We start from the raw sequence: 27872 nt of genomic DNA, 5'->3' as shown, positions 1-27872 counted from the left end.
GCAACTTAAAAGGTGAATGTGGCACCAATATAATATAGCAGTCACTTAATTGTGACTTAATCCTGTCTTATGTGACAGGAGTCTTATGTGAGCTGTAGGGCAGACCCTACACATTGAGCCTTGTTGTGCAGCTTTTAGTGGCAGGAGTCATCCAGTTGAAGCTACTTTGATAAATAAAGGCAGCAGAAGGGGTGCAGCTACAGTAGCAATTAGTTTCTGCAGAGTTTTTACAAATCTGTTTAGAAGCCAATTGTCTATGGCAGGCATGTTCAGCATACATGTATCTCTTCCTGTGTAAATGGCAAACCTCGAGTAAAACAGAGATTAATTTAATTAAGTTTAAACATTTCAGCTTTTTTTATTTTATGGTTACACACATAAGTAGAGCAATCACTGAATACAAATATCGCGTATTTACTGTGGCATGATCCAGGCAATTACTACTAAAGTATTAAGGAAAAGCATCATTTCACTCTTTTAATTTTATTTTATAATTAGATGGGAAACATATTTTGGTGAATACATTTATAGTTAGAAGTTGTAGATTATGTCTCTCTTTGTTTTGGAAGGATGATTTTAGCCCTGTTGCTAAAAGCCTGTTAGCAACAATAAAAATAGCTATAAAAAGGCGTTTATAGCCCTTGTACTTGATTTTCTTGTTGGTTTTCATCAAATATTTCACACTCATATGATGTATGCAATCTACTAATAGTAACACAGACCTTCAAGAGCGATTTTAAACATCTGGTTAAAAACAGCTTTTTATGTACTCAGATTGTACTCAGATTTTTGGTTCGTTCATTTACATGGGTGTTTTGCCAGTTGTTCATTATGCCTCTGACTTCTGTCAGTTTTTGTTCTTAAAAAATGATTTGACGAAGTTTGGTAGGAAAAACTAAAAGCATAGCAAAGAAAAAACTACTGGCATCTCTTTGTATGCCAGAGTTTTAATCACTTTGTGTTGAAAGACTTCCCTGACTTCCCTTTCAAACAAACATTTTTGTACACAGTATTACAGGAAGGGCTGAATGCAGTCTACTAAATGCAACAAGGTAAATGTCTGCATGTATTCTAGATATACCATACTATTAAAATCAATCTGTTCGGGTTAGTTTCCATTTTGAGGAGAGCTGAGAAATACAACCACCAGTTTCTGTCACGTGCTGCATCATATCAATTAAAATTAAATTAAATTTCATGCAAAGAACACAACTTAGAAAATCCCAGCAAACAACAACGGAACCTTTCCACTAATGATTTCCAGTCATCAGAAGTGGAGAGAGACTCAGACAGCAGACAGCATGGTCCCAGCATGCTTTTTGCCTTTTTTTTTGTTTGCACAGTAGCTGTCAGTTGCAGCCCTGCAGGTAGTAGAACCCAGTGGGAAGAGGGGCGGGACAGAGCGATGCTGCCTGAACTGACAGCAAATTTAAATTACTGAGCTTTCTTTTTCTTTTTTTTTTTTCTTTCTTTGCTTTTTTTTTTTTTTTTTCTGTATTTTTCTACTCTGCGACAAACTGCAAAGATTCTAGTACACGCTAATTTAACAACCCTGCTTCGTCTTCTTTTTTTTTTTTCCCCCCCTTTCTGCTTCCAGGATAATTAAAAGAGAAACCTGTAAAGGCAACATTCCTTTAAGCAAGTTGGTGCTGCAACGTGCTGGTAAGGCGAATTTAATTTTTTTGTTCTCTTCCCCATCTTTTCTTTTCCTTTTTTGGAGCTGAAAGCTTTTGTATATCTAACGCAGTCATAAGTGTGGTTCCCCTGCTGTGGAGGGTTAGGATGTAATGAAAAGGTGTAACTGCTTGATATGTGACCTTCTCCTATTACTTAAAATGGATAATAACAGCTTTCGTGTCTGTCCTCATGATGCTTTTCTCTCTGTGAATTGACTATTTGCTCAACAGAAGCGGTGCTGTGATTGTCGCACTATGACAATGAGGACTTGATTGTTTTTTGGGTGCTGTTCCATGCTCCTATCAGAAAAGATACTTGAGTTGGGGGGTTTGTGTGTGTGATTTTTTTCAAACGCTGCCTGAAGCACTGATATGACGGGGGTGGAGATGGGGGTGGAGGAGATGGTCTTGGGTATCATTCTGCCTGTTCAGCTGTTTACTAGGTAGAGAAGTGCAACACTGAAACTTTTTTAAAAATAAATAAATATTTTTCAGCTTGCTTTGAGTGAGATCACTGTCTCCGGGATTTATTGAATAGTGGGTAAAGTTCTTGCTCTCCCTTGCATTGTTCTTCTGGAGAAAGGGGGGAGGGATGTTCTACTTCATACCTTGTCATAGCTTTGTAGCAGCTAATTGCAAGGAAGTGACAAACTTTGAGATGAAATACCTGCCATTGTTTTTGCAAAGAATGGGTTTGATGCTCTGGATAGTTTCCTATGAATGCAAGCCTGCCAGATATAATCAGACCTTTATTATAAATGTTGCAATTCCTGCCTTACAAATCCCCTGATTTTTTGAGATCTGCTTTCTAGTCTTTTCCTGACATTAATACATTATATTTTTTCAGGAAATTAGAGATGTTCTGGCTTTTCTGTGTTTCAACCCTTATGAAACTTGTAAAGCAAGTTATTTTTGTTTTGTTTTATTTTTATTTTCAGACTTTCTACATATGATTCTGACAGGTATTAAATGCTACAACACCTACTAAAATCAAGAGGAAGTCTGAGCTTGTCCTGTATTTAAGAGGAAATTGATGAATACTCCCAGGACTGAATCTTACAATTGCTGAAATCTCTTTTTCTAATTACAATTGCCGTTACACTTAAGAAGTGATCCTGCAGGTTTTTACTGAAATATTTAGAGTAAACTACGTAAATAAACACTACTCTTACAGTTAAATATTTAGAGGTTTTGTGGCTGTACTGAGGAAAACTTTTTGAATGTAAGATACAATTTTTCAGAGAAAGATAGTGGAGCTGGAAATCCAGTGTGATTCAGTCCTCTAACTTCTTGAAAGCTACTTTCCTCAATATTTAAAATGACGTGTCTCAAAAGTAATCATCTACAGGGTGATACTTTGAGGTTTCCAAATTTAAAGGTCTATTTTGCTAAATGCATACCATGATTATAGGGGTGAAGTTGTGCAGGGAGAAGGGAGATGAGTATCAGGGACTGAACACAGGCTTCCTTTCAGGATGTGCCAATGCCATATGGAAAGTTACATTCTTTCACAGGAACTTGTTAGGGCATAGGGTTAAAGGGTGCTGCACTTGCAGAGGTTCGTCACTCCCTATGTCAGCCTTGATTTCAAGCACTGTGATACTTTTTTTCTGAAGATTTACTTTACTTGTGCATAAAATGCTGGTATCTTGGGAAATGAGGTCATTGTAGCTCTCACACCTTACTTTTGCCCTGATAACTTTCATCCCCTCCTCCCCAACAACAAGGCCCAGAAAATTAGGCTTTGTCCCTTGTAATCCTAAACTCTCATCCATTTATAACAGGAGAAGAAAAGGATTGAATTCAGTGTTCTTGTTATGGAAATAAGTTTTTATTCACCCTGTATCAACTGACAGTTAGAAGCGTATCTGATGTAATATGAATAAACTGTAGGCAGTTGACAGTAAATTATGCAGCTATAGTCTCACATTCTCTTAGAAACAGTGCTTTTACAATGTTCAAGTGGCTTAATGGAGTGAAAAAACTGCCAATAGGCTCATTTGAGTTTGGTGATCACCCAAAGCCATGAGAAGTCCACAATGGTTGATACCCACTGCCCATGGCTGGCACCACAGTAGTGGGAAAAGCTGCAAGAAGTAGGGCTTGGGCATAGCCAGGTGTACTCTGTCATAGAGGTGATGCCAAAGTTACTGTTATGAGGCAACAGAACAGCAAAGTACAGCCAAGTTTATATGTTGAACTTGATGAAAAGGCTTTGTTCCTAAAGCATTAAAGAAAAAAAAAAAAAGTCAGCTGTATCTTTAAGAAATAATAAACTATCAGTCTACTTTCTATTTGAATTTAGTCTTTATTTTTTAACTAATCTTTTTTTTTTTTTTTTTTTTTTAACTGTCCCGTGCACTTGAAATTCTTGTTGGCTTCTAGCAATACTCTACCCAGCATCTGGAAATTTCTTGTTGAACAGAATTGCTTTCAATACAACAAAAACGCAAGGCAGAAAACTTTCTGTAATTTCCTGTCAGTATCACAGAAATAAGAAAACACTAGGCTAATAAAAATGATAATCTGAGTTTACAACTGTTAACAAGATTCCTGAATAGAAATGGTGCTATTATGTGCAAAGAACTTTTATCATCAGTAGAGGAATGTAGTATAAAATTATGAGTTTTATTATTAGGGCCCTGTCACCCAATCAGAAATCAACCCATAATCTTAATTTGTGAAAAGCCATAAGTTTTGGCATCTTCCCTCCCCTCCTATTAATAAAATATTAAAGACATTTTATAATTAGAAACTTTGATAACATAGCTATGAATTTTCTTTACAGGAAAAAAGCTGGCATAATTCTGTATTTCTTCCATTTCTCCAGCTCTCCATATAAAATCACTGCAAGTCTGAGTTACATGCAGCAGATAGAACTGGGGTAAATCCCAAAGTTGCTATGGGCAGTAATGATGGGATTTCATGGACTTCTGTCTTCTGAGAGAGACCAGATTCTCAGGCTTTCTCAGGACGCTGCAGAAGAATTTATGAATATGCTATGGAACCTCTTTCATAAAAAAATTTGGGTTGGAAGAGATTTTAGCGAGCATCTAATTCCAACCCTCCTGGGATTGGAACACCTCCCACAACAGAAGGTTGCCCAAAGCCCCATCCAACCAGGTCTTGAACAATTCCAGAGACGGGGCACCCACAGCTTCTCTGGGCAGCCTGTACCACTGCCTCATCACCCTCAGAGTGAAGAATCTCCTCTTTTTCTAAATCTAATTTCCCCCTTAGCCTAAATCCACTCTCTTTCAGTTTAAAGCCATTACCCCTTGTCCTACAACTACACTCACTACCAGAGAGTCCCTCCCCAGCTTTCCTGTAGCCCCCTTTAGGTACTGGAAGGCCTTTGTGAGGTCTCCCTCGAGCCTTCTCTTCTCTAGACTGAACAATACCAGCTCCCTCAGCCTGTCTTCAGAGGAAAATTTCCCTGAACGTGATTATTTATCAATGTTACATTTCTGAATTGAAGCATCAAAAATGCTTACATTTCAACCTATTCAATATTTTATTTCATTCTAGTAATAACAGACTTTTACCTTTCACTTCTGACTGCAAATGGTTGGTTCTTCCCCCCCACACACACACACACATGTAAATGATTTACAGTATTATAAAGGCCTTGCTGTGTTTCCATTTGCTTTAATGAATTAGCCATGGTCTTCTTTCAGTAAGAACCACTGTGGAAGCTCTACATCACCAAAGGAAGCAAGACAGCTGTATCTTTGCTCAGTGGCTCCAGTCTCTGGTACTCCCCCATTACCTGATTGAAACAGATTGGGCCAACACTTGCCAAGATACACTCCTTCCACAAGCCTGGCAGCCAGTCATATATCTTTCATCTCTTGGTGCTGTGTGCATGGTTCACTGCAGACTCCTTAGGACCCCTGAACCTGTGCAGGGTATATGAAACACTAAAAATAATCTAATACTTCCTAATTACTTTCATCACCCCCTAGGCAATACAGCAGCAGTTATCAGCTCACTAGACATGAATTAAGAATATAAATAAATATTTTATTCTATTAAGGTAAAAAGTAAAATGTTAGCAAGAATGAAACAAAGCTAAAAGAGAAGCAGAGCCCCAGAGAGTGCAGTTCTAGATGATAATTATCACACAAAGTCTTCCTTCCTTGGCTGCTATGTGTCTCTGACGGCCTGCAAGGTTTATAATTTAGCTCCCATCCTAAGGGTGATGTGCTCCAAGAACTCTTAGAGCTAAGTCTTTCCTACTCCCATTGTTAAAGACACTGTCACTTCCGTGGGGAAGATAGCAAAGGGGCAGCAAGCCAGAAGTGCTGCATACACGTTTTTCTTTTTTTTTTTTCCCAAACAGGAATTGTCAGCCACCTGTATATACCTCATCTAAATGTCTTCTCTCTGGTCTTGGTGTTTGGACACCAGAGGTAGGATTTATCTCACCCAAATTTATATATTTATGCTGTATACACCTACATCTGAGCTAACCACCTCAGGGTCCTGTTACAGTCAAAGGAAACAAACAGGTGTTTTCAGGGAGTGATTTATCTGACCTATTTTAAATGACTATTTTCTTTGAATCCCACTGTAGGACATCACATCCAAGACTCAGATCATTTAACCTCCTCTCCTCAAATTTTCTTAATTAACCGTACTGTTGCATTGCTTAATTTAGACATCTTCTCATCATCTGCTTAGATTCTCTTGTAACTACTTCATGAACGCAGTGCTTAAAACTCTGTAAATTATATACCTTGAAAAACAGTCATGGTACTATTGACTTACCAAGCCTCATATACCTGGCAGTCGACTTAAAACAAGGCTAATCATAGTGAAATTAGGACTGGATTGCATAGCAGGGTAATGTTGCTCATGTATATCATTAGTCCTCAAGCGCTGCTGGGGGGATGCTGTCAAAAGTGCATTGCAAGCAGCATGTTTAATGTACAATTAATCTTGTTCCTCATGGTTACTTTTATTAGGCTGAACTGATCTAGTGAAAGGAGCTGTTGTGATTGTTTTATTTATTCTACTTTGCAGACCAGTGGCATTTAAAAGCTACGCTGCAATGCTTTAACATATGTGAGAATCAGGAAACACCATGAATACACTGAAGTCCACCTGATTTAGGCACCTGCATTTTAATGAGTTGATGTTCCTGACATAAATTCCCTCACCCAAAGGAAGTTCAGTGCATTTGAAGGCTTCCAGACAGAGATTGTGCCTTCTTAAGTTTGTACAGTTAAGGCTCCATTTACACCACTAAAAATATCTGCTACCCTGGCTCCCCGGTGTCACAGCATAGCTCACCATGTCTCAAGTAACCACCTGTAGAGGAGCTTCTTGTGTCATCTGGGTCCTGTGTGGGCCCCAGGTGTTTACTTTTGTGCCCCATTACATGGTGTTAATATTTGTGGGTGATGTTGGCAGGCTCACAGACCACTTGAACAGAGGGATGTAAAGAAAAAAAGGATGGAGCAACCTTTTTCATAAAGCCTAGAGAGTGTGAACCCTACAGATGACCATAGCCAGCATCATAATCAGGATTTTCTACAATGAGAATTTGATTAATTCCAAAATTACTTTTGTCAGTACAGAAATACATATTCATATGTATATAAATATACAATATAGATGTTGGAGACATGAGAACACACTAGGTAGCTAAGTCATTCCACAGTACAGACATGCTATACATCGGACAAATACGGTGTTCCTTAGGATTCATTTCTCTCTTCACTTAGGTAATCTTCAGTGTCCTAAAAAAAAAAAAAAAAAAAAGAATTCTACCACTCATTTGAAAAAAAAAAAAAAAATCAGGCATGAGCGAGGTAAGTCTATGCTGAACCGGAGCTGGGGCTACAGTGTTTTTCAGAAACAGTCTTCAGTAAGGCAAGAACAGCAGCCTGTTTTTGAAACATGAAGAAAATGTGACAATAATCAATAGAACTGCTCACAAAAATAAGAGCTCTCAACACAAGATTTTATGTATTATACTTTTGCTATTTTCAGTGATTAATTTATAGGCACTGTGCAAACCACTGACACAGTAAGTAATCCAGAAAGCCTGTTGTCTATGTTTTGGATAACAAGAAGCAGAAGTATAGATTAATAGTGGCTCTTAATCAATCTGATGCAGTCAATGTTTTCCATAGGCACTCCATTAATAAGCCGCTCAGCTAAAGCCTTTCTTTTGCCATATCCTAAGTCACTGACAATTATGAAGGACATATGCATACTAAATGAAGCTTTTGCGCTTGAGTGAAGAACAATAGCAGCCTATCCAGTGTCACACAGCAAGAGAGACCACACTCGCAGGACATTAAAAGCTGGGTACTCTTGCTGAACAGGTTTACACATTTAAACCTTGATCCTGCAAAGACTTACACACATGCTTAACCTTACACACTGCGAATGAAATCCTGGGCCTCTCAAAATCAATGACAAAACTCCACTAACTTCAAAGGGCCATTCTGTGAATAGCCTTTTTGGCATCAGTGCAGCCACACAGAGTGTAGAAGTGTGTGAGCTGATCTCCCCAACCTTGTTGCTTGCGTGAAGCCTTAAGAGATTGAGGGAGCTGCTAAGTGTAACTTCCAAAACACCTCTTCTGTCTCACAACAAGCCACAAGCTTTCAAAGATGTTTTCTTGTTTGATCTGTGTTCTTTAGGGGTTTTGCCCAAACCCCATGGTAAAACCTGCAGGAGTGGTTTCTGCAGGAGAAATCTGTGAGCAATCCTTTCCCTGGCTAACATTGCACTCTGAAAGGGTTGTTTTCTTTACTTTCCAGAAGATCCAGTCCCTGGAGTGAAGTGGTTATGATTAAATTACATCTTTACTTAATATATATATGTATGTATATCTCTATATTATGTATCATGTGATTTAACAGGAAATCTGGGAAATATCTACTGAAATAACTTACAGGTCAAAAAAAAAAAAAAAAAAAGATTTTTTGCAGGATTAAAATGCAGCTTTTTTCTGCTTGCTGTTGGCAATTGAGAAGAACTAACAGTCTGGTGACAAGCTGGGGAAGAGTAACAATGGTCAGTCCCATTTTCAGCATGGATTTTTGTGCACAGTGAACCAGGTCAATTCTCTGACTGCCTACACAGTCCTGCTGGGTCTACATGTGATGCAACACTCACCCAACCCTCACACTGGCTGAGCCACTGTTAGGGATGTTAGGGAGTCTTTGGCAGCTCCAAATAACACTAAGGTGTCTCCTAGCTCCAGAAGCAAAGCTTGTGCTTGTAAATCTAGATCGCCCAGGCTTCAACAAAATGTTTAAAAACTGGTGTGGGGATTGCAAATTGTGCTAGGAAATAGGAGAGTCTTTGCCACCATCCCCCTAAACTGACAAAAAGATTAGAGATGGTTATCCCAGAATAAGCATAGTGTAACAGGGAGGAAGCATTCTTTGGAAAAGAATTTTATAAAGTTTTGCATCCCAGTTATGCTTTAGGATAAGCCCATTTTAGTATTTGTGTAAACCAAATGATCATTTCTCCAGTAAATCGGTGGCATTCACTTGAAAAGAAGACTAGTGTGGGTAATCCCAGCAAAGATTTTTGTTTCCATTTCAGCATTTTTCTCTGACACATTTCGTTGCTCAAGCAATGAAAAATTCCACAGACCTTACTCTTTTTGGCTTTTACTGTAAAGGTATTTTAATTTTATCTTCATCATGCTTCTGTACAAATGGGCTTTACATATTCCCAGCAAACTCCTGTGTGAAATTCTTAACCATAGAGATTACAGAAATTTACTGCTTCACTGGCATGGTCAAGTTGCCACAAAATTGCATTTGTTAATGTAGCTGTGAAAACACATGACAGCTGCCATCTCTTAGTGTAAGGACTATATGGCTGGGAAGAATTTAAGAATGCCTATAAAATGGGGTTTGGCCATGTCAGTTCAGCTTTAGAAAGGAGACTGTGTTATAAAATCTTCACCTATAATTGGACACAAGTGACAGCTTTGCTTAACTAGTGTTCACAAATGAACGAGCAGTGAAAATGCTCTGCCTTTCTCACCCCAGAAGAATGACCATGGCAGATGTTAACACCGTTGAGAACAGCTTTATTGTAACTACAGGTGAGACAAATGGGAGATTTATTAGTCTGGGCATTGAGGGAAGGGGAGGGGGGGTAAAAGTTGTATCCAGTGCTGTTCCAAAGAAATGCAATGCACATTGTGAAACACATTGCATGCCACACACAGTGCTCTAACACAGGGACTATTCTGTGCCTATGAATTCATGAGCATGATGGCATTCTTGTTTGCTTTTCAAGCCCCCAGAATCACAAATACACATGATTCCGCTTTCTCTTTTTTTCATGCACTATCCTGTACCCATTTAAATTCAATGGAAAATCTCTAACTTCAGTGATGATACAGTACAATCAATGACTCCAAGTCTGGGAACTCAGTGACCTGCAAAACAGTAAACAACAGACAATGAGGCTTCTCTGGTGGAAGTCTTGAGCTGAGACCTGATCCAATGTAAGCAGGATCCTTCCTATTCATTGTAATGAGCTAACAATTGGTCCCTGACATAATATGCATTCAACAGAAATCTGCAGTGGCTGTTCAGGCAGTGATCCAGTAAAGCCCTTAATTATGTGCTCAAAAATATGGCATGGGAATAGTCCCAAAAGAAGCCACTGCAACCACAAAAATGTTTTAAGTTCACCAAGTAAGTAAATGTTTAGCTGCTGCAGTATGATGCTTGGTGTTTTTGTTTGTTTGATTGGTCGGTTGGTTTGGTTTGGTTTGATTTTTTGTTTGTTTGTTTTTCTTTTTTTTTTTTTTGTTCAGTCAATGCCCTCTGCCAAGCAAACCAACAAGTTTTCTTCAAATTCAACACATTGAGATGCCATAAATGTGTTGATATTCAGTTTTATACCCAAATTTTGTTGTTGCTTTATACTCCTTTATGCCCAGAGATAGCAAAACACTTTGCTGAAATTGTGATATGGATATAAATAGGAATATTTACAACTTGAAATTCAAAGCTTCCTTCCTTTTTAGATTCAGGGTACACTTGCATATGATGCTGCTGTCTGCTCATCAGTAGAATAACTAAAATAAAATAGAATATTGGTAGAATCAGTAGAATAGGTAGGATAAAATTGTATTAAAAAATGTTTGCAGTATAGGCAGGAAAATATAATATTCTGTAGTTCAAGTAAATTCTGTTTGCCTCAAACTCTTGAAGCAGATGCTTACTTAGAAGAGCTGCTTAAAGGCAGTTTGAACTTTTGTGCCATGTGGAACACATACAGTTTAACTGCTTCACTTCAGCTCATCTCGTTTAACTAGGGGGTACTATATTTCTGTATTATTTTGCTTTCATGAAACCTGTGATATTCACCAGGTTTTTCAGGTAATACTGTTTACAGCAAACACTGCCTATGGTGTTTCCAAAAGTTTCCTGCTGTCAGAAGCATGAGGGCCAAATTGAAAATATTGGTTTGGGAGAATGTAATCTTTTCAGTACAGACTTTGGTATTCAGTGTAAGTGCCCAATAGTAATGATGTCCAGGCATAGGGCCAAATGTTAAAACTGCCCCCAGAGTGGATATACTCATACTCTGCAAGAGAAGCAGTAAAGTGTGCTCGTATTCTGGCCAGCAGCATCCAAAAGCACAGCTCCCCATGAGCATAATTCTTGCCAGGAGTATGAATAAGCTGCATCGAGGCTATGCATTATGGCAAGTGCTGCATCAGGGACTGCTAAGTAACTCATAAACAAGCAGCCTCTGCTGCCCCCAATTCCTGTATCGAGCTTCAGAAGGCACTTATATAGCTCCAAGTATGAAAGGCTTGTATAGTGGTCTCAGTGGGCTTCAAGAAGCGCCAAAACCAAGGTGGCTCTTTTCCATCTCCTGCTCCTTCGACTGGCCATAATTTTTCTGGCAAGCACATACATGCAGCGCCTAGAAGGATTTGGCTTCTATTCTTCAGCTCATATTCATCTTTTGGGTTGCTTCAGTGAAGTTATGAATCCAGGATCTCCTGCTATGGTAGAATAAAGACTCCACCACAGATGAAATCTTTATTAATAAATGAATTATGAATTAAAAAAAAAAAGTCACACTTTAGTAAGCCCACCAACCATTTTGGTTTGGGTGCACAAGTGTATTTATGCCCACATCAGAACTACTTTTTTGTTTGTTTGTTTGTTTGTTTTACATTAGTGCTCATTTCAGTTTTGTTTTATTGAGAGTGACCACAGTTCCACTCACATAACTGAAGTCTGCCAGGCTTTCAGCTCATAAAAATCAGAGTAACCTCTTGCAGTTTGTTGATCCTCTGCCCCAGAACTGCATATGATATTTCTAGAGCCTGATTATTCTTTAAAGATGATAGAAGTTACTGATCCAGCATGCACAACTTTTTGCATAACACAGACAAAATACTTTTAGCCAGGAGTTTCTATATAAGGGCTAACCATATCTATGAGGTTATAGTAAAAGTAAACTGTATTATTACAGCAAAGTATCCTTTCTTGTTTTGGAGGTTTAAAACATGCTTATTTGGAAGCAGTAGTTCAGAGGAGTTTTGTGCAGACAGGTAGTAGTCAATATAAAAAGAATATGAGCATCAGACCTCTATACTCTTCTAGAGTATCTCTGGAGTCGAAGTTCTCCCAGTTCTAACTGCTAACCAACAAAGATCCAGATGTTGCTTCATTGAAGCAGAATCATGAATTATATGTTCAAATGAGCCAATAAAATGATTTACTGGAAGGCAATGTCCTGTCCACATATTCCTTTTCTTTAGATACGTTGTTTTTGCCTTTCAGGACATTTTATAATCTACTGCACAGATACCATCTTTTGGAAAATCATGGAAATATTGTCAGCTGATGCATTTATCTAAATAAAGAGCTGTATAATTCAGAGCAAGGATAATCAACCATTTCTATATGTAAAGACAAGCTGACCACCATAAAACCAACCAATAATGTCATCGTTTAATTTTTTTGTCCTTTTCTTTCAATGGTAAATATATATATACATATATATATATATACACTTTAGTGCTGCAACTGCTTATCTTTCTTTGAATCTAAGACTGAATATACAGAAGCAGTTCTTTTTCTTGCTATTTCCAATCAACTTTATACTTCCTACTACTAAAAACCTCAGGCAAGTCTTTCTCATGAGGTCTGACTCAAATATTCCTATGAGTTAGTCTTCAAAGCTTTTACAAGAACAAATATGGTAATCCATGAATCCTACTAGTGGTTTATGTTATCTAAACGTATATCTCTGTGCAAGTTTCAGAAAATATGTTAGGAAAAATTAAATGACATTGAAGCAGGACACAAAACACTTCAAATGGAACTAATTTTCACACATTGCAAAACTAGTCTGAGGAAATCCTTATTTCAAAACATACTCCATGCCTCAATGTTTCTTTACACAGTTTCACTTGTTGCCTTAAAATTACTTTTCCTGGAAGGGAAAACTTGATCTCAGGACTGACAAGTGAAACAGAAGGTAATAAAACTGTTTCTGAATGTTCTGGTGATAGTGGTTTATGCCACAATATTGTCCATGCCTTACCTGTGGGTGTGCATCTATGATTATGTCAGTAGTATGGAATAAAACAGTCAAGGACAACCCTATTGTCCCAAGGCCCATTGGCACACCATAGCTCATATCCACCTGCATACACTTACTGCAACCCCAGAAAGACTGGCAACATCATAGAATCATAGAATGGCTCAGACCTTCTAATTCCAACCCACCTGCCATAGGCAGGGATGTCACCCACTAGATCAGGTTGCCCAGGGCCTCATCTAACCTGGTCTTGAACACCACCAGAGATGGGGCATCCACAGCCTCGCTGGACAACCTGTTCCCGTGCCTCACCACCCGCATGATGAAGAATTTCCATCCAGCCTCACTGTTGGGAACAGCCCCAACAGCTGCTGTCCCTCAAGCCAGGTTTGGGCATTCTGAAGGAGTTGGTGTAACCCAAAGCTCTGCAGGGGAGCACATCATCAATTAAACATTTACAAATTATCCGGCAATAGTATTTGAGCCACAACCCTGGCCTTGTTTTTTATATTAGTACATAATACAAACAAATACATAATTAGTACATAATACAAACACAGAACAAAGGGAATCTCCTCTCCAGAGAACTCATCTTCTCTGATTTGAACTTCAGGTGGGTGTACTTTCACATCTTGTTAACCATAGGGAATAGGGAACTTGAAAACAGGAGAAGGAAGTAATTAGTAGTGGGTAACTGTACAGACTAAGAAGGGCATTTTCGAATATAAAAGTACATCCCTAACTTGTGTAACAAAAAGAGAGTATTCTCAGGATATCTTTGAATCACAAAGTTTTGGAAGATAGGAAAATATTGCTTTGCTTTTGCATCCTGCTTTAGACACACACTTTTGGCCTCTGATGGAAACAGGACAGTGGGTTGGATAGACATCTGGTATATCCTGCAGCAACCCTGGTGCAGAATCCTTTTGTTACATGAAGGGGTGTGGGCAGAGGCAAGGAAACTTTTCTCCTTCTTTGAGCTGTCTATTGGTACTGAGCCACTGAGACCTGATGAGGACTGCTGGAGCCAAACTGGCTTTCAGACCAAATAAACTTGCACATCTGTATCTATCTAAATAAACACACCAGGTACTCATCAATACACCCTTGTCTAGGAGCAAATTGGATTCTGAACAAGCATCCAAAGATATAAAAGTGCAAATACACTAATGCTGTCCCTTTGGAAAAGTCATCTGCATACATTTAACAGAGCAGGGGGAAAGGGGATATAATTCAACTCACTTGAAATGTCACTTTAGATAATTTTTCTAATTGAGTCTTAATATTTCACTGCTTCCCATATCTCTCAAAATGATTATTAACAAATAAACAGATCTTTCTCAGTTGTCTCTGAAATAATAATGGCAAAGGCTTCATTGCATATTCAGGAGCTTCAATTTACGTGAAAATTATTTCTGGCAATACAGCATGCAGCATCATGCAGACACATCAACTAATAATGCCACTTCCTTCAGTATGTGTTATAGAAGCATCTATGGCAGGGCATGTTCCAGGACTGATTCTATCAAATCAACAATACACACTGCAAGTGAGTGCTATGTCAGTGGAAAATATAAACGTACAGTATGCACGCAATATGATGATGTAAAAATGCATGTAGAGACCACATCCACTGTGTGTCCCTTCTGCAGGATTTTGGCAGGCTTACTCTGTAGCTGGCCAGTTTAGAATTAACAGGGTCAGAAGAGATGTCCCAGAATTTAATATAATTTGGATTTATCAATGCCAGACTCCTCTGGGGAAAAATAAGTCATTTTTCCACAGCATAGATAAATCTTCCCAGAATATTTCCCCAGACAGATTCTTTCTTCTGCATCCCTTTGCCAACTGGAACCTTTTGATCTCAACATCCTTAGTGCCAAATTCTTTAATGGTGTAAATGAGTGAAACTCCACCTAAGGCAGTGGAGCAGATCCCATTTACACCTGCAGAGAACTTGGCTTTGATTCTGTAGCCAAGGAGAGATTAAAACCATTGGTTCTAGCAGATTTGTAAGCCTGTAAAAATGCTCTTCATCTCCTGTTGCAGATACTTCTGTTATCCAGCCCAAATATGATAGGGAAAAGCAACAGAAAATGCTCTTGAGGGGCTGAATCTTGGTCTGGGAGGGTGATACATTGGAGAATTTAACTGAATGTTGTGATTTTTATCATATAATCGAGTATACATTGTTATCATTTTGATTCCGATCTCTTCACTTGTACTCTGTGCCACTTTTTTCCAGATCTAATATGAATCACTTATTCCAGATTGCTCTTTGAAGAAGGCCTCCACTGATATATCTGAGATTAAATGAGTCACTCATGATGGATTGTGCTTCATGGCTTTATATACCACAGAAAATTATGCATTTTGCACTACCTTGTAAAATAACCATTTATCTAAGTAAACATATTGACTCCTTTTGGGTTCATATGTAAACTATCCTGGGTTGTGAATCTTAATTTAGCAAGCTCTTGACAGGCAGGAAAAAAGACAGCTAACAATGATGGAGAAGAATCAGTTACTTGAATGTCAATAGAGGGAGTTTAAAAAATGAGCTCAAAGTAACAGATCAATTTGTTCTCAAGTGTCCAGTCAGAGATAGAAGCTAGACAACTTCCATCACCTTTATATGCTGATGTGCTGATACGGAGTCAATTCAAACACAACAACAGAATGTGTTAGAGAAAGAAATGAGGCTAAATGTTTAGAACAAAAAGGAACTCTTAGATATCGTTTTCCAGGGATCCAATCTCTTTTTCTTTCCACACTTACTGTAGGTAACAAAGCAAGATAGCTCATTTCCTAAACGCCTCAGTTGGCAATATGGAAATTATACTTCTGTGACAGATTCATTTTAGGGTTGTTCCATGTGCCATAATGATTAGACATCTGAATCTTTGGTAAAATTGGATCAGCAGAAATGTCTCCCAGTTCCTTTTCCAACTGGATGCTGTCAGAAGGCAAAAGTATTGTGTAAGCATGAAGGTTCATGAATGGGGTATAATAGTCTTGTTCCAGAACCTTTGGAAAGCCCTGTATTTGTCTGCCTAGGGAGCAAGAGTACAAGTTAGCACTAAAGAAGTCTCACTCAGCTTTCAAAAAATGACAGGTTGAATTTTTTTATACTTGACCAGTTCTATTTGCAACCCCAGATAGCACTTAATTGGTGCACCTTCCCAATTTGTGTCCTCTTCACATCCTCCTCCTGCAAAGTATTTACACCCTTCTCACTCATGATAGGGTCTAGGATGTTGAATGCAGCATTGACTTCAGCAAGTTCTGGATCAGACCTGTAATCACTTAAAACCTCTGACTAGCTGGCTCTAAGTATTTAGGACAAATCATCTCAGAGACAAAGGAGAATATCAGAGCAAAGTATTATCTTACATATTACTGCTTCCCCAACGGTTTACTCCTCAAAAACTCCATTGTCCTATATGTAGTGTAAAATAATTCACCATGGAGCAAAACATTGTATCATGATACAGATCTGGGCAGTGATTGAAATAATAACAGACTGTTTAATTGCTAAATTACAGTGGTGATATTATGAAATAACATATTATATCCGCATTTATAATAAATTAATCCATCATGATTAAAGGTCTCTCAATGAATACCAAATGAATTAATACATGATTGGCCTTTATAAGTATAAGCCTCTAAAATTATGCAGTATTCTGCAAGCAGCTAACAGCCCACAGAATAAAGTTGCAATGAGAAAATGTGTCACAGAAAACTTTCCTACATTTCATGTGAAACACCTTTTCTTTCAGAACATTTTTGCATTGAATCTGTTAGCAATTATGACAGATAGCTTTTTAACAGGAGAAAAATATATCCATAATCGCACAATGTTTGGGGGAGAAGGGAAAATTACCACAATATGACTAATTTTATGAAAGACATCTGTCATTTTCTACTGTTGCAATACAAGCTGTTTAGCAAGTAAATTTAATTAACCAGATTTCTCATTTTAAAAGGAAAGGAAGGAAGGAAGGAAGGAAGGAAGGAAGGAAGGAAGGAAGGAAGGAAGGAAGGAAGGAAGGAAGGAAGGAGGGAGGGAGGGAGGGAGGGAGGGAGGGAGGGAAGGAAGGAAGGAAGGAAGGAAGGAAGGAAGGAAGGAAGGAAGGAAGGAAGGAAGGAAGGAAGGAAGGAAGGAAGGAAGGAAGGAAGGAAGGAAGGAAGGAAGGAGGGAAGGAAGGAGGGAAGGAAGGAGGGAAGGAAGGAAGGAGGGAAGGAAGGAGGGAAGGAAGGAGGGAAGGAAGGAAGGAAGGAAGGAAGGAAGGAAGGAAGGAAGGAAGGAAGGAAGGAAGGAAGGAAGGAAGGAAGGAAGGAAGGAAGGAAGGAAGGAAGGAAGGAAGGAAGGAAAGGCTTTTACAGCATGCCAGGAGCATATCCCTTGAATATAGTTTGTTTAATGTGTCCAATTAGACTGAATCATCAAATTTTCTGAACCTTAAATATCTCAAATTAATTTTTTCCACATTGTTTTGCTATATACCATTTTTCAGCCATTTGTATTGTGAAGTCAATGTTGTTTATTATTGATACTATTTGATACTGTTGATACTACATTTTGGAGCCTTTGCTTAGAATCGACACTTTTGTGGGTGCAGCATTGTATATAAAGAAAAAAACCTCTACAAAAAGTTTCCCACTGAAAAAGAGACATACAAAAAAAGTGAAAAGGGTTCTTCCAGAGAAGAAAAGCAGAGAGCAGGTGTGTCTGTCCTAGGTCATTAATAATTCAGTGCAACATCTGAGTCCTGTTCTAGGGTTCTGTCAACTACTAGACTACACTATCTTCTTGACTTAGAAAAAGATACACTTGTAAATTAACAGTAAATTCCCACTTAGAAATGTGAAATGTCTTTTTTTTTTTTTTTAGGAGGATAGTATGGTCCATGTTACACAAAATGTGTGTTGTCCCTCCTTTGTGGAGCTTAGACCATAAATAAGGATGGTCTCTAAAGGGGCTTTTATTGGTACTATAAATATTAGTATTTATGTTGCATTTTTCCAATGACAAGAAACAAAATAAACACAAGCGAACATACAAAATATTCTGGCTTTACTGGTGTCAGTGTATGGCCTGGGATAGTTACACCTACTGTAGTTTAAAGTAACTAAGATCAAAATCCAACCAGAAAGCTTCATAAGCTTCATCCTTAATTAAAACATAAATAATATTAAAATAGTTGCTTGTAACATAATATCATTTGCTTAAACTGTTCTCAGGAATGCTTAAGCTGGTAGAAGCTACTCACTTCCAAAACAAATTCTCTTGGTGAGTATCTGATGTTAGTATACCTTCTGAATTCTGCTCCTAAAAATAAGAACAATATGAAAATTAATATTTTCTGCTCTTGTACACAGAGAAAAGGCTTCCTCCCTATAAAGAAAAAAGCAATCCTTACAAAAGATATCTATGTCCATTGCTGACCCGTACAGAATTTCACTGAAGAATTAAATGTCTCTCTTTTTTCCTTTTTTTTTTTTTTTTTTTTTTTTTTTGTTTAATATAGAACCATTTACATAGGTTATGAATGGAAAGCACAACATTAATCTGGCAAATTTTTATTATCCTAACCTCACAGTAGATTTAGGAAGTTAATTGTACATAATATGTTTCTGGCATTTAGAAAACATCACTCAATTATTAGTGTGAATAAAGTTACTGAATTTGGGGAATAAGTTAGTCTAGAAGATAATAGATTGCTTACTGAAGTAGAATAATCATGCAGAAAAGTGGGTTGGGAAAACTGAAGGACTTTGGTTGTTCTCATGCACACCCATATGTTGTAAATCTAGATATGGAAACTTAAACTCAGCATCTAGGTCTTTAGACTGAGAGTTTCTTACACATTCGACTGCAGAAGAGTACTCTGATCATTCCAGCAAATGCCCCCTACGTGCTACACAGGGCTTTTAGGTGAGCTGCCATGGGGAAGGGTCAGAAAGTCAGCAGAACAGTACCAGGCTTAAGTATTTTTTTTGGCTGTGGTGTTTTTACCCTGCTGCTAAATTCCACCAGCCTCTCACTCCCCCTTCTCAAACAGAGAGAGGAAGAAAATACTACGGAAAAGGCTCATGGGTTGAGATAAGGACAGGGAGATCACTAACCAATTACTGTCATGGGCAAAACAGACTCAGCATAGGGCGATTAATATAATTTATTGTCTATCACTAGCAGATTAGCAGAGTGAGAAACTAAAAGCAATCCATAAACACCTTCCACCCATCCACCCTCTTCTATGTCCTCCCCCTGAGCAGTGCAAGGAAACGAAGAATGGGGTTGCGGTCAATCCCTGATGTTTCATCTCCAACACTCCTTCACTGTCACTCTGTGCCCCTGCTCCATGTAGGGTCCTTCCCACGGGATGCCGTCCTTCCCAAACTGATCCTTCTTGGGCTTCCCACAGGCAGCAACTCTTCAAGAACTGCTCCCACATGGCTCTGTGCCACAGGCAGCAACTCCCCCCAAAACCCCTGCTCCTGCATGGGTTCCTCTCCACAGGCTGCAGCTCTGGCCCAAGGCCTGCTCTGCGGGGGCTCCGCAGCCTCCTCCAGGCCACATCCACGTGCTCCAGCGTGGGCTCCTCCATGGGCTGTAGTGTGGAGATCTGCTCCATGTGGGACCCATGGGCTGCAGGGGGACAGCCTGCTCCACCAGGGGCCTCTCCACAGGCCACAGGGGAACTTTGGCTGCATGCCTGGAGCACCTCCTGCCCTCCCTCTACACTGACCTTGAGAGCTGCAGGGCTATTTTGCACTCCTCTCTCTCCTTGTTGATGTCGCACAGCAGGTTTTGTTGTTGTTGTAGTTTGTTTTGTTGTTGTTGTTGTTGTTGTTGTTGTTGTTGTTGTTGTTGTTGTTGTTGTTGTTTTTCACCCATTCTTAAATCTGCTTTCCCAGAGGCCCAACCAGCCTCACTCACTGGCTCAGCTCTGGCCAGTGGCAGGTCCCTTTTGGAGCCAGCTGGAGCTGGCTAGCTGGCTCTTATCTAACATGGGGCAGCTTCTGGACTGTTCTCACAGAGGCCACCCCTGCAGCCCCCCTGCTACCAAACCCTTGCCACATAAACCCAGTACACTGGCAGAGACTCACTGTGTCACCGTTATCAAGACACTCAGGACTACAGTCAGGCAGCATGAAGCACCCATATCTGTTCAGGGGACAGAGCTGGATGCTTATGAATAACTATGGTGATGCCTTCATAAGGCAGCATCCAAAGCCGTGGTTACAATTCAGGCCAATTGAATGTGACCCTTTGATTCCCTTTGCTTTAATTCCTCATCTATGAAAGAGCACTTTCTAAATGTTCCAGACACATAAACACAATGGAGGTTAGTATGAGAGGACATACAAATACCTGTGCTATGCAGATAGAAGAAATAAGTGCATTCAGACATGAAACAAATCCATCCCTGAAAGGTCAGCAACAGAAGAGGAGTTAGAAGCTCAGGAGAATTTTATCTCAGCAAAAGCAATAGGATCTGAACAGCTTTTAAGTGAGCATAGACAATCCTGCAATTAATGGAGACATATCTACTCAGTATTACAGTACAGCCGACCTGCATCCTTGGCTTATTAATTTCTCCCTCTAGTACAAGTAGGTTGACGTCTTCTAAATTAAAAACAGTTCCGCCTTAGGAAGAATTGCCAAAGAATTTGTACGTTGAAAGTCTCAGGAGATGCAACACTTGCATGCTGCCTTCGCTGGGAAAGAGTACATGCTTATCCTTCAGGAAGTGTCATCTGCCAATTATGACAGCTACACATTTGTATTCAGTTACGAATTCAAAATTTACAACTGTGGCTATTTAACACAACAATTCCCTGGAAAATCTTTGGACTCTGTGCTTGCATAATAAGAAAAACTTTCAAGAACAGCTCTTCTTCCTCCTTTCTTGTTATTATTGTTTTGTACCCAAATAATTCTACACAAGAATAATTTAAGACTGCACTTGGCAGTCTTAAATTATTTAAGACTGTCTAAAATAATTTAAGACTGCACTTGGCAGTTGTTCTGGCCTCTATGCACATAGGAAACTTGTGAATCTCTTGCCATAGGGGACAACATTTCTAACTGGGTGCATTCTGAAGAGTTGATTTTATTACTCTGTGGAAAGACTAGTCTGTCACCTGGGCAAGTATGACAGCTAACTGGAGCGGGACTCCAGATACTGAACCTCTGTTCCTCACTCAACTGCAGATGTCCTGTGTGACCCTAAATAAATAACTTAATCTAGCTGGTTCTTCAGCTTTGTATAATGGCAAAATAGGACGAATATTTTTTCTTTTCCCAGGCACAGTGTGACCCAAGCTGTCCATAACTGAGGTGTTTAGATACCTCAGTGTCAACTCCGTCATGTATTTGGTCTGTAAATATGCATTGCTTCCTGAAGGTCAGCCACAGCTTCCACTGAGGCTCTTGGCTCTGCTGCTTCCAGGTGCATTCCCTTGTGAAAGCTGAGGTGATAGTGGCCACCACCAATTGAATTTTTAGGTCAAGAGACTGAGAAGGAAACAAAAGGCTATAAAACTCTCTCAACACAAAAGAGAATATTAAATATGAAAAATACCTGTGATGAAGAAGCAAAAATCAGCTTTTCATTTTTCTAATTTTGGACTATTTTACTTGATTTCAACAACTGCATTTAAATATCTGTATATGCAGATCAAAAGTTGATCCAAAAAATATTTGAGTAAGTCAGATTTTTGTTTTCTTTCTTGGCTTCTCTGTTCATTGATGGTGGGTGATGAGGGAGAGGAAAAGAGTTCTGATTTGGATGGGAGCAGGCATTATTTTAATAGAATATTGGCCTCTGAGCAGTACAGTGAAACAAGCAAAAGAGATTTGTTGATAGACTCGTACCTCAGAGAAGGTGAAGCAACATGGTGCTTACTGCATATGTAATAATGGGAGATTTATGAGGTTATAGGAATAGAACATATTAATCTTCAGCTTCTCATGACCAGTAATAAAATGCAATGGTAAAAAAAAAAAAAAAAAAAAAAAAAATCCTTTAGGCTGGTTTCACCATAATTTTACAAAGTTCTTAAAGTTTCCCAGTAAAGAGACTTTTTGCTTCTTTTTCTCTCAAGTTCCTGTGCTATCCTATATGTGATGCAGAATACATCTAGCCAAGCTATAGGTTCACAGTAGCATTCCTCATCATCATAACTTTGTTTCACTTCTAGTTAGAAGTCAGCATCCATTCCTAGTGAGCTGGCTCCCACCTTCCTTTCTTCTCTCCCTTAACCATAGTTAACAAGGTATGAGTGACAGAACTGTATTTTTTGATTGTTATCTGCTGATAAACCTGAACACCATGGGTAAGTGAATTTACATTTGTAACATTGAAATGAAGCCCGTTGCAGGAATAAGTGTGAACATCAATAATAATAATAATAATAATAATAATAATAATAATAATAATAATAATAATAATAGTAATAATAATAGTAATAGTAATAATAATAATTTTTTAAAAAATAAATGTGAGATAAGCCTCCTTTAACAATACACAGGAAATAAAATTCAGCAAAAAATCTGAACTCTCATGTTCAGATTTTTCTCATGTTCATGATCCTAACATGTAAGGATTGCAGAGGTGCTGTGTGATGCTGAAACCATTCGCATAGCTTGGCAGTATCTTAGTAAAATAGATTGGGCTTACCATTAGCCACTGAATTTTGCTTTGTGTCTGAATTTCTCCACTTTCATGTACTGCTATTCAGTATATCTGCTATTTTATGATTTTCAGTTATCTTTAAAAATATCTTTACAGTACTAGAGACTCTGACCAGAAAGAGATCACAGATTCCATGGAGTCATTTTTCTTCACAGAGTAGTAGAAGTAGCACTGTCACAACAGCAAAATTGTATTCTATCCAGGGAGTAAATATATTGATCACTTACTTAGCAGAACTAGCATACAACGCACATTACACCTATTTTCGGCACCTTGCACTGACTTCCAATTTGCTTTTGGATGTTGGGCGTGATGTATAAAGCCATGTTTTCTGTGACTGTGACTGTTTTTCTTCTTATTCTCTCCTTCCTGTGTCCTACCACTAGAGATCAGTTGGGATCCATCTGCTAACAGACCCCATTACCTCAGAGGAACCCAAGCTTCTGCTATATGAAATACAATATCCTGCTGCCCCAGTACCTGATATAAAGAATATTTACTCAGATGTTGTCCTGGTAAATGAATGAATACTGAGTTGGGAATCACAGAATCACATACTGGCTGAGGTTGGAAGGGACCTCAGGAGGTCATCTGGTCCAACCCCACTGCTCTACCAGGTTGCCCAGGACCGTGTCCAGGTGGCTTTTGAAGCTTGGTCAACCACAAAGCAACGTTTTTTTTTTGATGTTTAAATGAAATCTCCTGTATTCCAGTCTGTACCCATTGCTTCTTGTCCTGGCACTGAAAAGAGCCTGGTTTCACCTTCATTGCATCCCCCGTTCAGGTATTTACAGACTTTGATGATATCCACCCAAGCCTTCTCTTCTCTAAGCCCAAAAGTCACTCTCAGCCTTTACTCATTGGAAAGTTGCTCCAGCCCCTTAATCATATTTATATATATATAGGAATTTTCTATTTGACATCATTTAGTCTGTTTTACAATCATCTTTCTTATTGGTCCTCTGTCTGTGACATTTGTATCATTGTAGATTTTTATTTCCCAAAATTAATCAAATACAATGGGATTTTAAGTTATCAGATCAACTTGAATTTATGTTAGCACTAAGCACATGCTGTCCAGATATATGGTTCCTCAGTTGCTGCAGTGAAAAGATTGAAGTTCTCAACCTAAGACCAGCATCAGTGAAGACTTCTCTGACTGGCGGTATGAGCAAAGCGTTCCCAGATCTGAATTCAATAGAAATCTTTCATTTAAACAGTCTTTGCAACAAGGCATTGGACAGTCACTTTGGGGAGCCTTGCAGCTCTTCTGCAAAAATTGCTTGTGCTCTTGAGGGAAATGTAGAGCCTCAAATACTCTGTGCTATCAGCTGAGCTTCTCACCAGCACACACATTTTTAAATGCAGCTGAGTGGATCAGTAAATGAATGTTTGACTAAGCAACTTACACTTGAAGTTTCATTAGTTTTGCTTTGCCTTTGAGAGTTTTGTTCACTCTAGCCATGTTTTCCCTCATGAACCAAGATGCCTATGATATGGGATTGCTAATCAGTATCTCCATGGAATTTAACACACCTAGATAAAGAAATTCTGCCTGGATACAAGGTTTGGTACTGTATTTCTGGTAATACACTGATTGTGCTAGTTAGCAAATAGTGGGCAGCACCACATAGCACCCACCCAGTTTTGCTCATTTGACTAATTCTGACGAGTTGACATCCACACTGAACTGAAACATCACTTCAGCCTGTTAGCTTCAAAATAGCTTTTGAAGTCAACCTTTTAGAGGCTTTATTTTCTTAATATTTAGTTGGTTCCTCGATGGACACAGCTTCTGTTTCTGTGGCTTCCCCATAAGTAGAAGTAAAGCCAAGACGTGTGCACCCCCTCACTGCAACCACTGTGTGAACCCACCTTCAGCCCATGAGATACCTGGAAAAATTTCAACTGAGAGTTTTCAATAGGAGATCCTGCATTGAAAAATTCTCTTTTATAGACAGTATAGTGATTCTGGCAGAAATTTTACTCAAAATATCTCATGTGAGTAAAAATTGGTCACCTAGATGTAAAAATAATAAAAAATTAATAATAGTAATAATAATAATAAAGTGACTGGTTACTGTGATACTCATCTAGGTTGTGGGAAACAAGGGAGTTTCAGAGTAGAAAATAAGTTCAGGTCTCCCTCAGCAGGAAAAGCTCTGACTGGTTACATTTTCACCCTAAAGAAAGCAATAATAATCCCACATATTTTCTGAAATTCTGAAATGAGCAAGCAATTCCCTATCTAGCTATTCCACAGACTGTGAATGTTTGTGTAAACTCCAAATAAATAAATAAATTTAAAAACTTTACTGTTGAGCCCATTCCCTCCAGAAAAAGATTGTATTTTTGTCTTGCAGACAGAGATAACCTTTATCTTGGTCTTCTTAGGAAACAAGGCTTATGTGATAACAGTGCTTGTCCTCCAGGCCACCCTTACTAATAACTTCTGAGCCCACAAGCAGACTTCAGCCAAGTTTTCCAGCCACTCTATATTTTACATCATCAATTGGTTCTGCACACATGAAAGCCAGGACTGATTGTAGATTATGATGTCTCTTGCCTTCTGAGATTTCATGGGGAGGACTAACCCAGGCATTAGTTTGGACAAACCCCAGGAACAACAGGGGTAATAACCAGCAGGATGTTGGGCTTCATTAATTCTGTATTTTGCACAACAATTTGGGGGTGAGGATGTGGATTGGCAAGAAGGGATTAAATATCTTGCATTTGGAGGACCCCTTGAAATGGCACACAAAGCAAATCCTCCTCTGCTCTGCAGAGTTTACTGGGAAATGACTGCCCGTCTTCATCACGGCTTATCTCCTGTGTGGTGTCCTTTTAGTGCTTGCACACCCAGTCCAATCAGACCACCGAGCTGCTGCGTTATCACAACCAAAAGCCCTCTCCTCTTCACTCTGCGAGAACAGATAAATGGCAATCAGGTGTGTTGTATCCTGCATGTTAACTGAGTAAGTGCTCCCCAAATCTGCTTCTTCAGCTCTTGCTTTTATCTTGTCTTTAACACCAAGCAGCCACCGCTGATAACAAGCAGATTAAAAACACTATCAGATTAACATTTTTATGTAATAAATGGTCAAGAACCTCACATTAAAAGAGTATCTTTCCTGGCATTAAGCATCCTTCACTCACCCAGGAAGCCTTTATCAGCTTGAACCTGCTCTGCTCATTGCATAATAAATCCCCGAACCCTGATTTCATCATAAGGAAATTCTTCACGAGGACAGCAGGGAGCTAAATGGATGACTGTGTTTGAAAGGAAAATCAAGCTAAAAGATTAAAGAGCTGGCCTTCTTTAGTTTAAAACTAACTCTCTGTACTAAATCTTTCAGCTGGGGGATTGCTTAGTTTGGATATTTCATAGTGTGAGACAATTTTTTTACTTTTTTTTCAGGGCAGTTCAAATTTAGCTCAGGTCAGATTTACTCCAGATAGCCTTTTTTAAATTAAAATCTTCCTTCCCTTCCTTCCCCCCCCCCTTTTTTTTAACTTCAGAAAAAAAGCTTACTTCTACTCTCCCTCTCCAAAATGCCAGTACTACTATTAACACTTTTGGGTTTTTCTCCCATTTTACTCATTTTATATATGAAAAAGATTCTGTCTTCCTTTGTTTAATAACAAAGTACATCTCAGGCCAAAAACTGGACTTCTAAAAAAGTAGAAAATCTCAAAAACTACCTTGATAAGCATGGCCATGGTAAATGTTCCACAGAAAATCCTGTGGAAAATGAGCAAAGATCATTTCAAACCCTGTCAAATGGAAACACACTTGCAACTTAGCTTGGGCAGCAGTAGTCATAGAAGTAAATGTACTGAGAACATTAATCCTTTTTTTTCCAGGTTAAGCCCTGAAAAAAAAAACATCACAGCTGTTGCCACTAACTTTCATTATTCTGGTTGCAAGGGGAGCAAGACTGGGGGTGAAGTGATCTATTTGAAAAAGATTATAAGCACAGCCCCAAGGAGTGAGGGCAAGGAGTGATGTGAAGGACTAACTGCTGCACCTTTTACAGACAAACAAAGCTTCTGAAATTCTGCTACCTTTAGACAAGCACCAAAATCACTCAATGAAAAATAAAAAACAAAAACAAAAACAAAACAAAACAAACAAAAAAAAAAAAAAAAACAAAAATATTTCTGGTCAACTGAATAAATACAAAATTGTCTTGCACAGACACATTGCTTTTTGCATAGCATATCCATGTTAAAATATGATTACTTAATGAGGTTTTCAAGAGCTCCTGTCCCAGAAACAGTTTTATATTCATTCAGTGTTCTGTTGCTCTTCAATATCTTCCTTGAAGATAATCTTCAGTCTACTTTAGCTGTACTTTAAAATAAACTAGCTGGCAGAGTCCCAAGTTGCTTGACTAGTGTTGCCTGATAGATTTGATTTTCAATCCTGAGATTATTTTTGAAAAACATATAGTGCCTGAAGGAATCTGAACTGAGCTTTCTCTTCAGGATACTGGACAGCTTCTGTCTTTTATTACAGAGCTGTACAATACTCGGACTTGATCATTAATAACTTTCCTATACACTGCTCTTAAAACTGCATGTAGACTCCAGTACATTGCCATTTAATAAAACCTTTTTTTTTTTTTTTTTCAACTCAAATGTTCAAAGAATCTCCCTCATCTGTGAAGATATCTCTTTTTCCATTTGGTTGAAAACTTATCCAGGAATCCTTGGAGGAAGTGCTGTTTTCAGTTATATCCCAGATGTAATCAGGGAAAAAAAAAAAAAAAAAAAAAAAAAAGGAGAAAAGGAATTTTTGTTTGTTTGTTTTTGTTACTCTTCAGATTTTTTATCCAAATTAGCAAATCTCCCACAAGCACATCAATATAAAATGGGTAGGGATGGGTAGGGAACCCAACAAAAAGTTGTTTTGACATTTTAATAAAAG

The 27872-nt window shown here is 38.6% G+C and overlaps 1 protein-coding gene across 1 annotated transcript in view; it reads left to right on the top strand.

Moving 5' to 3' along the window:
- The first annotated feature begins 1577 nt into the window (after window positions 1-1577).
- The window catches only part of CELF2 (CUGBP Elav-like family member 2), a 558673-nt gene continuing 532378 nt past the window's right edge, over window positions 1578-27872 (top strand). The window contains exon 1 of the mRNA XM_068670066.1: window positions 1578-1662. The gene's annotated coding sequence lies outside the window, so the exon portion shown is untranslated. The remainder of the gene's footprint in view (window positions 1663-27872) is intronic.

The sequence above is a fragment of the Anas acuta genome, chromosome 1, assembly GCF_963932015.1.
Source record: "Anas acuta chromosome 1, bAnaAcu1.1, whole genome shotgun sequence".
In the NCBI taxonomy this organism is placed as follows: Eukaryota; Metazoa; Chordata; class Aves; order Anseriformes; family Anatidae; genus Anas; species Anas acuta.
The sequence above is the reverse complement of the archived record's forward strand: the minus strand, read 5'-3'. Positions and strand labels throughout refer to the sequence as shown.